Source organism: Coffea arabica, chromosome 11c (assembly GCF_036785885.1).
Source record: "Coffea arabica cultivar ET-39 chromosome 11c, Coffea Arabica ET-39 HiFi, whole genome shotgun sequence".
Classification (NCBI taxonomy): domain Eukaryota; kingdom Viridiplantae; phylum Streptophyta; class Magnoliopsida; order Gentianales; family Rubiaceae; genus Coffea; species Coffea arabica.
This window is the reverse complement of record NC_092330.1, coordinates 31,257,701-31,266,974: the sequence shown is the minus strand read 5'-3', so window position 1 is coordinate 31,266,974 and position 9,274 is coordinate 31,257,701. Positions and strand designations below refer to the sequence as shown.

Here is a 9,274-nt window from a genome sequence, read left to right as displayed (position 1 = left end):
CTTTTTAACGAAAAGAAGCATCATGTTTCCCTCAATCTGCAGGCGGGATTATTCCACTTTAGATGCTCTTAATACTTTGTTGAATGAGCTCCATTGATGCCATATTTTGTTTTTGACTGGACTAAACTTATTATTTCAGCCCAACCGATGATTGTTTCTCTCTTCATGTTTTACCATTACTAGCTACTTGAACTTGCAATTGGGATTAGTTTTTCGTAATAATGTATACTGCCTAAAACTTTTAATAGAGTGTTAAAATCGTCTTCTTTTTGCTCAGGAAACTTATAATGCATTTTTTCACATTATGTTCACTTCTACCTTAGAAAGATGCATATTACCCTTTTATATTGACAACGTGTGCACCAGCAAATATTGATGTATGTCACATATGTAAAAATTGAAGATTAAATTCAAATTGAGATTACATGACATGTGTTTATAGTCACTAATACATATACAAGATAAAAATCTTTTTTTTTTTACAAAGTAAGATGCCAATTACTTTTTATTTCTTTTAGTATGATTTCCCTAAATATAAATTTTTTCAAAATTTACCATTGAGCAAAGTGATGCACAAATACTACTCTGTCACGCCCCATTTTAAAAATAAACAATTATGGGTTTTATAAAAAATGAATTTTGATTTAATTTTGATTGAAAATGAGTTTTGATTTTTAGAAAATAAATAAAGAAAATGGGCCTAAATAGGACTTTAAAAATGCGACGATTTTGGCCCAAAATAATAGTTTAAAAAGGGTTTTTAATTAAAAAAAGGAGTGGCCACTTGATATTGAGTTAAGGTGTACTAAATCACCTAAAATGAATTTTTTTTTAAAAAAGTAGAGAAATCCCTTTTTCAACGACTCCAAATCTGCGAAAATCAAGAGAAAAAAGGGTCCAGAGTCACATTTGAAGAAAGGGAAGGCAAGGATAAAATTCAAGACACCCTTTCAACCTAGCCAAGACTAGTTGCGTGATTTAGTAAAAAAATTTCTTATTTTTAGTCTAAAAATTTATCACATTTGGATGCCAATATATGGATGCAAAATCTAAATCTAGGAGGATATCGGGGGTCGGAACATCCCTTCAAAGTTTAATTGGTGCAAATCACATTAATTGTGATGCCCAAGAGTGACTCTTTGAAGAGGTCACGAATATGCAAAAATATAAGACTCTTTTTTTTTTTTTTTTTGTAAGCGGGAGGACTCGAACCCGAGACCTCTTGCTTACACTCCCTCCCCCCGTACCACCCAACCCAACCCTCCCCCCATAAGACTCGAAGGAAAGAAAAGAAAATAATAATTATACAAATATACATGACCTAAAGGAATGCATCATAACGGATGCGGGGGGCTAAAATTCGTGTCTTTAATTTTCTCTTTAATAGAGGAAATACGAGCATGCTAAGGCTAGAGAGCCATACTCGTCCATATTCCATATTCGAGGGGTTAATTTCTCCTAATTTTGGTCAAGCAAATGATCTAACCTATTTCTAATTTTCTTAAATGGAGTGCGAGTCTATATGTCATGTTTTGCACATAGGGATAAGAAATATACATATAGAGGAAATATGGGATAAGGGATATACATATAAGGGAAATATTATACAAAATGATAAGGATACTAAAAAGTAGAAAATATGCATGAAAATGTAGTGATTGGTCACACAAACATGATCTAGCGCGTGGACAGTCCTTAAGGGTCTAGCGTTGGACTAGCCCATATCTATAGTTCTCATTAGCATTGAACTAGTGAAAAATCGGAACAAAGGGCCACAACTAGCGTTGGACTAGTGTGGTGACGTCATGCATTTATTATAATCAAATAAATCATATAAAACATAATAAAGTAGATAAACACATAAATCACATAAAACACATAGCACATAAGCATGATATCTAGATACAATACCCTAAGGAAGCGAGTAACATGTAAACACACAAGCATGCAAAACACACAAAGCAAATAAAGACCTAACTACTACATTTGGGGGCTCTAACTACAATCTAAAAGGGGAAGGAGCAAAATAAATAAAATAAATACCTAACTATTGCATATTCTATCTAAATACATATCTTGAACCCCCTAACTATTACAAATTGGCATTTAAATACCTCTTAATAATCAAACATTAAACTAAAAGGAATATACGAAATTAAAAGAAACAAATAAAGTGAATAAACAAAACAAAATAAATAATAAAAAAAACATTCAAAAAAACATGCAATTACACACATAGATTCACAGAGGATCACACAGTATCAAGTAAAATCAAAATGAAGGAGTAGAGTGTACTTCCATTGAATTGGTGACCTAATGAAATGAAGTTTCTCTTATTTATCCTCCAACACAAAAAAAAAAAAAAAAAATGGTTAAGGTACCGCTTTAATTAACAAATAGTCATAATAGATGGAAATAAATGTGAAATTGAACAATTAAAGCATTTAAATGAAGGTAAACAACTCATATTCAAGAAATTAAAACAAGCAAGGACCCAATTGAAAGAATTAAAGAAATTTGAGGGGTCAAATAATTATTATTACAAATATTAATGGTCTAAATTAAAATAAAATAAACTTAAGGGCTTAAGATGAAGCCTATCAAAACCAAACCCTAAACTTCACAAAATGAATGAAAACCCATTTGCTATAATTAAACAACAAACTTATCCAAAATTTTACTAAAATCCAAATCAAAACTATATATCTATAAAAAATTATTAAACCTTCAATTTCTCTCCTAAGACTAATGAATAATCTTTCCAAAAAACACATTAAAGCATGCCAAAGAAATTTAACATTTTAAAAGGATAAAATTTAATTGATTTTTCCAATATTTGGGCCATAGTGAAATAAAGAGAAACTTGAAGGGTTAAAATGCAATTTTCAAAAATTTTTCCGTGCTTCATCGAAGAAGCTTGCTTCTTCCTGCTGGTTTCCTTCTTATTCATTGCTGGGTTCATTCACGAAAGACTTCCCCACAAATTTCTGGATTTTAGGTGCAATTTTATTTTTGCAAAACATAATTAAAGTCTCAACCAAACATCAAACTTTGATCTTAAGCAACAACGTCACAGGAATTCAACATCTACACGCAAAAATCTTCTGCAACCTTTGTGGGTTTCATTATGAAATTCACAGGTCATGCAAGCCAGTTTCCAAACTAACGAAAATCATGCAACTTACGCCTTTTATTTTCACAACCAAACACTAAACACAAACAGGAACAGGCAACAATCTAGAAAATCATCTAAAAAAAGAAACAAGCAGCAAAAGGCGGCAAACCCACGAAGCTTTGATGCATTTCTGAGTTCATCTTCAGCAAGCATCGCACGAGTTAAGCAAGCAAAGCAACTAACCATATCATGAACCCCACCAAACTTTCGAATGATGTACCAAGATAAACTTCCTATGTTTTCTTGCCTAAAAACCAAGTTTGAACAGAACCCAGCTCTAGATCTACACATGCCAAAATCAGAGTAAGACCTTGCAATTTATGCGGACACAAAGTGAGAGAAAAAGATAAAAAAATCTATTTCATGGCTTTTATGTGAGCATCAACCTCTTCAGACTTCATTGAACTTTTCATCAAACTTTAAACAACTAATGTCAGCTAGAATCATCAGAAAAATAGAAATGACAGAGCCTTTGAACAGACATAGCAAACCGGCAGCCAAACTCAAGAATTCATGTCTTGTGGGCCTGAATTCTCATGAAAAATGGTGTTAAAACAATCAAGAGAGAAAGCTATAGTTACCTTAGAACCTTGGTGGAGTAGAATGAACGTGGAAATCTCCCCCAATGGTCACGCCAATCTGAAAATGAAGCTCAAGAGGGTTTGCTGCAGATTTTTCAGCGATGACGACCTTGCAAATTCGAGCCCCAATTTGGTCACCTTGCAAATGTTTTCAGTTGACAATTGCTGAACAAAAATTGTTCCCGGATATCCAGAGTAGGATTAGAAAAAGAAATCACACTCTAAGGGTAGGAGGTTAGATCGGAAATGGACCGGAAATGGGTTGGTTCGCCAACCTGGTTCCAGAATTTTTTTGCAGAAGTTTTTCGGCGTTTTTTTTTTCTCGGTTTTCTCTCTCTTCCCTTCTTTCCTTTCTTGCTTCGCCGCTCCTCTACTCTTCCTTAGACTCTCCCCACAGTCTCTCTCTTTCTCTCCCCAGATTCCCTCTTCCTCTCTCTACCAACCCTCTTGCTTGTTTCTTCTTGTCTTCCCCTACGCGAGGCTCTCTTCCTTTTTTCTTTCCTTTTTCATTCTCCAGTCGCCACTCCCTCAATCTCCCAATCTCTCGGTTCCTTCTCCTTTCCCTTTTTCTTGCTTTTTCCTTGTTTTTTACTGCCCCCCGAAGCCCTCTCCTCTCTTCTCCCTTCTTGTTTCCAGATTTTTCTCACCTTCAACCTCCACCCTCTCTTGCTCTCTCTTTCGTTCTCAGATTCCCTCTCTCCTTTTTCTCTTCAGCCATTTCTTCCTTTTGTTTCTTTCTTTAGCTTTTTCTTTTTCTCCCCCAGCCCGTAGCTTCTTTTTTCCTATTTCTAATTTTTAGATTTTTCTCTAAAATCCCCCAAATCAACAAGTGTCCTACCAGCTAATCTAGCAAGTGTTGTGGTGTTAACAAAAAACGAGGACACTTGTCTAACCCTTATCTATCCCACTTAACTAGTTTGCATGGTCTTCACCTATCTATTATGCGTGTGTTCCACATATTTTTCCTTTTTAATTTTTTTGTTTTCCAAAACAAATTTAGAATAAATAACAAATGTTACATTCCTTTTTTTTTTAATTTTACCTTGCAAAAATTCATTTTATTTTATTTTAAAAAAATTGAAAAGATAAAAAAAGATTGGAATTTTTATAAGAATTTTCCTTTTCCGAAATTTAATACAAAAATATCCTAAAAAGAAAAATAATGAACCTAATTTACTAAAATAAATAAAAATAAACACTAACTATCATTTTGCAAACTTAATCAACTAAAATAAAATAAAATAATGACAAGAATAAATAATAAAAAATAAAGCTAAAATTGAATTAAATAAAAATTGAAATCTTGGTGTCTACAGCTTGTCCCTCTTTGTCTGAGTTTCAAAGAAATTTGAGACAAAGAAGTAGACACCAAATACTTACCTGTAGTTATTCTGTCGTGAATTGAAACCTGTAAACATAGAAAGGTCAGTGGGATAAAAACCCGAACCTGCCATAAATCGGTCAGTGGGATAATACCCGATCCTACCGTAAAATTGATCAGTAGGATAAAACCCGATCTTGCCGTAAAATGGGTTAGTGGGATAAAATTCAATCCTGTCATAATATCGGTCAGTGAAATAAAACTCGATCTTGCTGTAAAATCGATCAGTGGAATAAAACTCGATCTTGCCATAAAATGGATCAGTGGGATAAGATCCGATCCTACCGTAATCATCGGTCAGTGGGACAAGGTCTGATACTGCCGTAAAATGGGTTAGTGGGATAAAACCCGATCCTGCCACAAATCGGTCAGTGGAATAATAACCCGATCCTACCGTAACATCAGTCAGTGGGATAAGACCCGATCCTGTAGTAATATCTGTCAAGAAGGGAGGTAGAAGGGTGCGCGGCGGACACTGAGACTCGCCAACAAGAAATTAAATATAATTGTCAAGAAGGCGGGTAGAAGGGTGCGCGACGAACGCTGAAACTCACTAACATGAAATTAAATTGCCAAAAAAGGAGGTAGAAGGGTGCGCGGCGGACGCTAAAACTCGCCAACAAGAAATTAAATGTGATTGTCAAGAAGGGAGGTAGAAGGGTGTGCGGTGGACGCTGAGATTCGCCAACAAGAAATTAAATGTGATTGTCAAGAAGGCGGGTAGAATGGTGTGCGGCGGACGCTGAGACTCACCAACAAGAAATTAAATTTGATTGTCGAGAAGGGGGGGTGGAAGGGTGCGCGGCGGACACTGAGACTCACCAACAAAAAATTAAATTTGATTGTCAAGAAGGGAGGTAGAAAGGTGCGCGGCGGACGTTGAGACTCACCAACATGAAATTAAATTTGATCTGGGGAATCTTTTCAAAAAATTTGCCCCAATTTCAACCAATTATTGTACAACCGATCATTCGTTTTGCATTATGGCATTGTTGCTTCTCTTTATGACTTTGATTCACACTTTTTCCTAGGTTTGAACCATGAATATTCAATTCTTGGATGACATTCTACAATTATATAAAAAAATTCGCCCCAATTTTGTTATTTGAACCATGTATGGACCTGCAAGAGAAAGAACAATCCTAATAACAAATAATGCCACTACCATTCGACCCGTCTAATTTTCAAGAAACGCGTAAACATGAGTATTTTGATATTTTTCTCTCGATGTTGTAAAACCCAACCTTGTAGCGCAAACCACATCTAGGCTGCCTTAGCTTCCAATGCTAATTCAATATGAAAATTTATACATATGCACTTTCGATAAACCGTGGAGATTGTTATTTGATAAAATCCAATGAGACAAATGAAACCATGCAACACCTAAAAATTTTTATACAAAATGATAAAAGTCAATGAAATGCCAAAAATAACCATCAACTTGTATTGAAGGAAAAATAATCTTAGAGAGATGACTCACAAACTCAATAATCTATGTTTGATGACCAAAATATTTTGGTCTCTAACAAATTGTCCCGTTCGACCTTTTGGATATCCTCCGTTGGAAATTCAATGCCGGCAGAAAAATCACAATGTGAAGTGAAATCCAAACAAACTGAGTTGCCAGTTATTACCTTCTTCACTTTCCTTGGAAAACCCTATCTTAGTACCCTTTCGAGTCTTCATTAAGATTATCCCCACCCTTTTATTTTCTCTACTTTTTCTTTTTTTTTTTTCATTTTTCATTTTTCATTTTTCATTTTTCATTTTTTCTTGATTTTTTCTTTCTTTCTTCTTCTTTTTCCCCTTCTTTTTGTTGTTTTTTTTTTCTTTTTTTTCTCTTTTCTTTTTTTTTTTATAGTGATCTCTTTTCCCTTTTGAAGGCTTCCTTGTGAATTTTCACCTGATGAGCAGTGTCAACCTCAAACCTAATCCACTCAGAAATACACTTAAAATTTTTTTCTAGCATCAGTATATGAACATCGTGTGCCAGTTAATTAGAAAATTTCTTGACAGAACTATTGCAAAAAACAGAAGTCAGGACTTTCGACTTTTGTAATAGGGTCTGGTAGGGTGCTTAGAAAAGTTAAGAATTGAAAACAGATTTCAAAAGTGGATTAAACGATCTGATATCGCATTGTTGCGCCAACCCTATTTTAGGGTTAAATTAAAACTTGCCCCAGTTTATTCTCAACTGAAGTTCTCTTTTCTTTCATTTTTCCTTTTTTTGTCATTCCATTCATCTTTTGAAAATTTTTAAAATTTGCCCCAATTTATTTTTTAACTGAGGTTTTTTTTTTGTTCATTTCCTTTTTTTTTCGGCCTTCCTTCAAAATTATATTTGCCCCAGTGTGGGGTTTTTCTCTTTTCTTTTTCAAAACTAAATTTGCCCCAATGTGAGGTTTGCGATTCTCAGGGGTTGACAAGCGAAATGATCCATTCTGCAAGTTCAAAAGGGACAACTAGGGATAAAATGTCTCAATGGAAAAAGAAGAGAGCCCGACTTTTATTCTGTTCCTTACATTAACACTGAAAGGAAACTTTCATTAATGCGAAATTTTGCCTATATCAAAATTAATCGACTGAGAGAAACTCTCATCAATCCATATTTGTGAAAATAAGTGCTCCGCCAAGCAATACCTTTTTGACAATAAAAGAACCTTACCAATTTGAGGCAAACTCTTCTTTTGACCTCATCTTGCATCGACAATAGTTACCTCAACGCTTTGTCTCCTCGTTTGAATAGTCATGATTCGACCCTTTTATGGTAAGCACGGATCAATCCTTTTGATAATATTGACCATGACAGACTGCAGTTAGCTGTTTCTTCTCAAGTGACCACTGATTTCTATTTCCTTAAGCTTGATCCCAATTTGGCTTGAGTTTCTCTTTATACCATTCGGGTCTCTTTGAAACATTTTCGGATGTCTCTTCCCTACTCTTCTCATTTTGAAATTCAAATTCACATTCATGAGATATCGAGACTGTTGCCATCAAATTTCGGAACAGTGATGTCCAAAGGGTCAGAGGATTTTATTCTTGACCATCTGAAAAGAATGCATAAGTAATACAATATATATATAACTGTACATTTTATTGAATTTCAAGATAAAGATCAAACTTAATAGCATGTTACTTGTTAAACAAGACGTGTCTTCAAAAATCACTTGATTCAAAACTATTTACAAAAACATAGTTAAACAAAAGATACACGCATGAATGATTTTCATGAATTTTAATTAAAGACAACTCCCCAAATTTATCGAAACTCCCTTCAAGAGAGAGGGATCTCCCTAGCTCGGGATTTTCAAATTTCCTCATTGGAGGTAAATGCCTTAAAGGTGTCCTTGTGTTCGAGAAAGGGATTTGTACTTGTGCTCGGTGCTTGTTCTCCCCTTTTTCTTAGCACTATATCTCCTGCTTCGATCATATCCTGGATTTTATATTTCAATGCCCAACAATTATTGGTGGGATGCCCGGGAGCTCCAGAATGATAAACGTAGACGGCTTGAGGGTCATAGCCAAAGGGAACACCCTTAGAATGGATCTTGGGAGGCATAACTCCAATTTTCCGCCAGCTTTGAGTTGTTCATACAATTGATCGATAGGTTGGCCCAGGTTGGTGAAGGTTCGATATGGGGTTGGGTTTCGAATTTTTCTGTTTAGAGGATAAGTTTTGTTGTTTGGTTGAACATGTCTTTAATTATAAGGAGGGCGAGGTCGAGTTTGAAGATTGGATTGAAACATTGGGACGGGTAGTATAAGTGAGTTTGCATAGTTTGGCCGAGGTTGAGGGTGATTGATAGTAGTATGGTAAACAGGGTATGGGTTTGGGTAATATTGATAAGGGTATGAGTAAGTGGATTAACTAACAGGTAAGGGATCATACTCAACACTGCTGACCAACTGATCAATCACGCGCCGTTGTGTGGTTATCTTCATGCTCAACTCATTAATTTTGTTTAACATTTCGCTCACTTGAGTTCCCAGATTTGCTAGGTCAGTTGATGATATCGTTACAGGCCTATTTGTGACGACCCACCTTCTCCTAGGGCATACTCTAGAAGTTAGCGGACCGCCGACCTAGTTCTCGCCTAGACTCACTCACTTACATTAACTTCAGAGATAACATTACCA

The 9,274-nt window shown here is 35.2% G+C and overlaps 1 long non-coding RNA gene across 1 annotated transcript; it reads right to left on the bottom strand.

The window, feature by feature from the left end:
• Nucleotides 1–2,824: 2,824 nt before the first annotated feature.
• LOC140017053 (uncharacterized) lies at nt 2,825–4,562 on the bottom strand. The gene is made up of 2 exons (XR_011823349.1): nt 3,757–4,562; nt 2,825–3,458 (listed from the first exon to the last, which is right to left on the bottom strand). It is a non-coding gene; the product is annotated as an uncharacterized lncRNA (long non-coding RNA).
• Between the last annotated feature and the right edge of the window lie 4,712 nt (nt 4,563–9,274).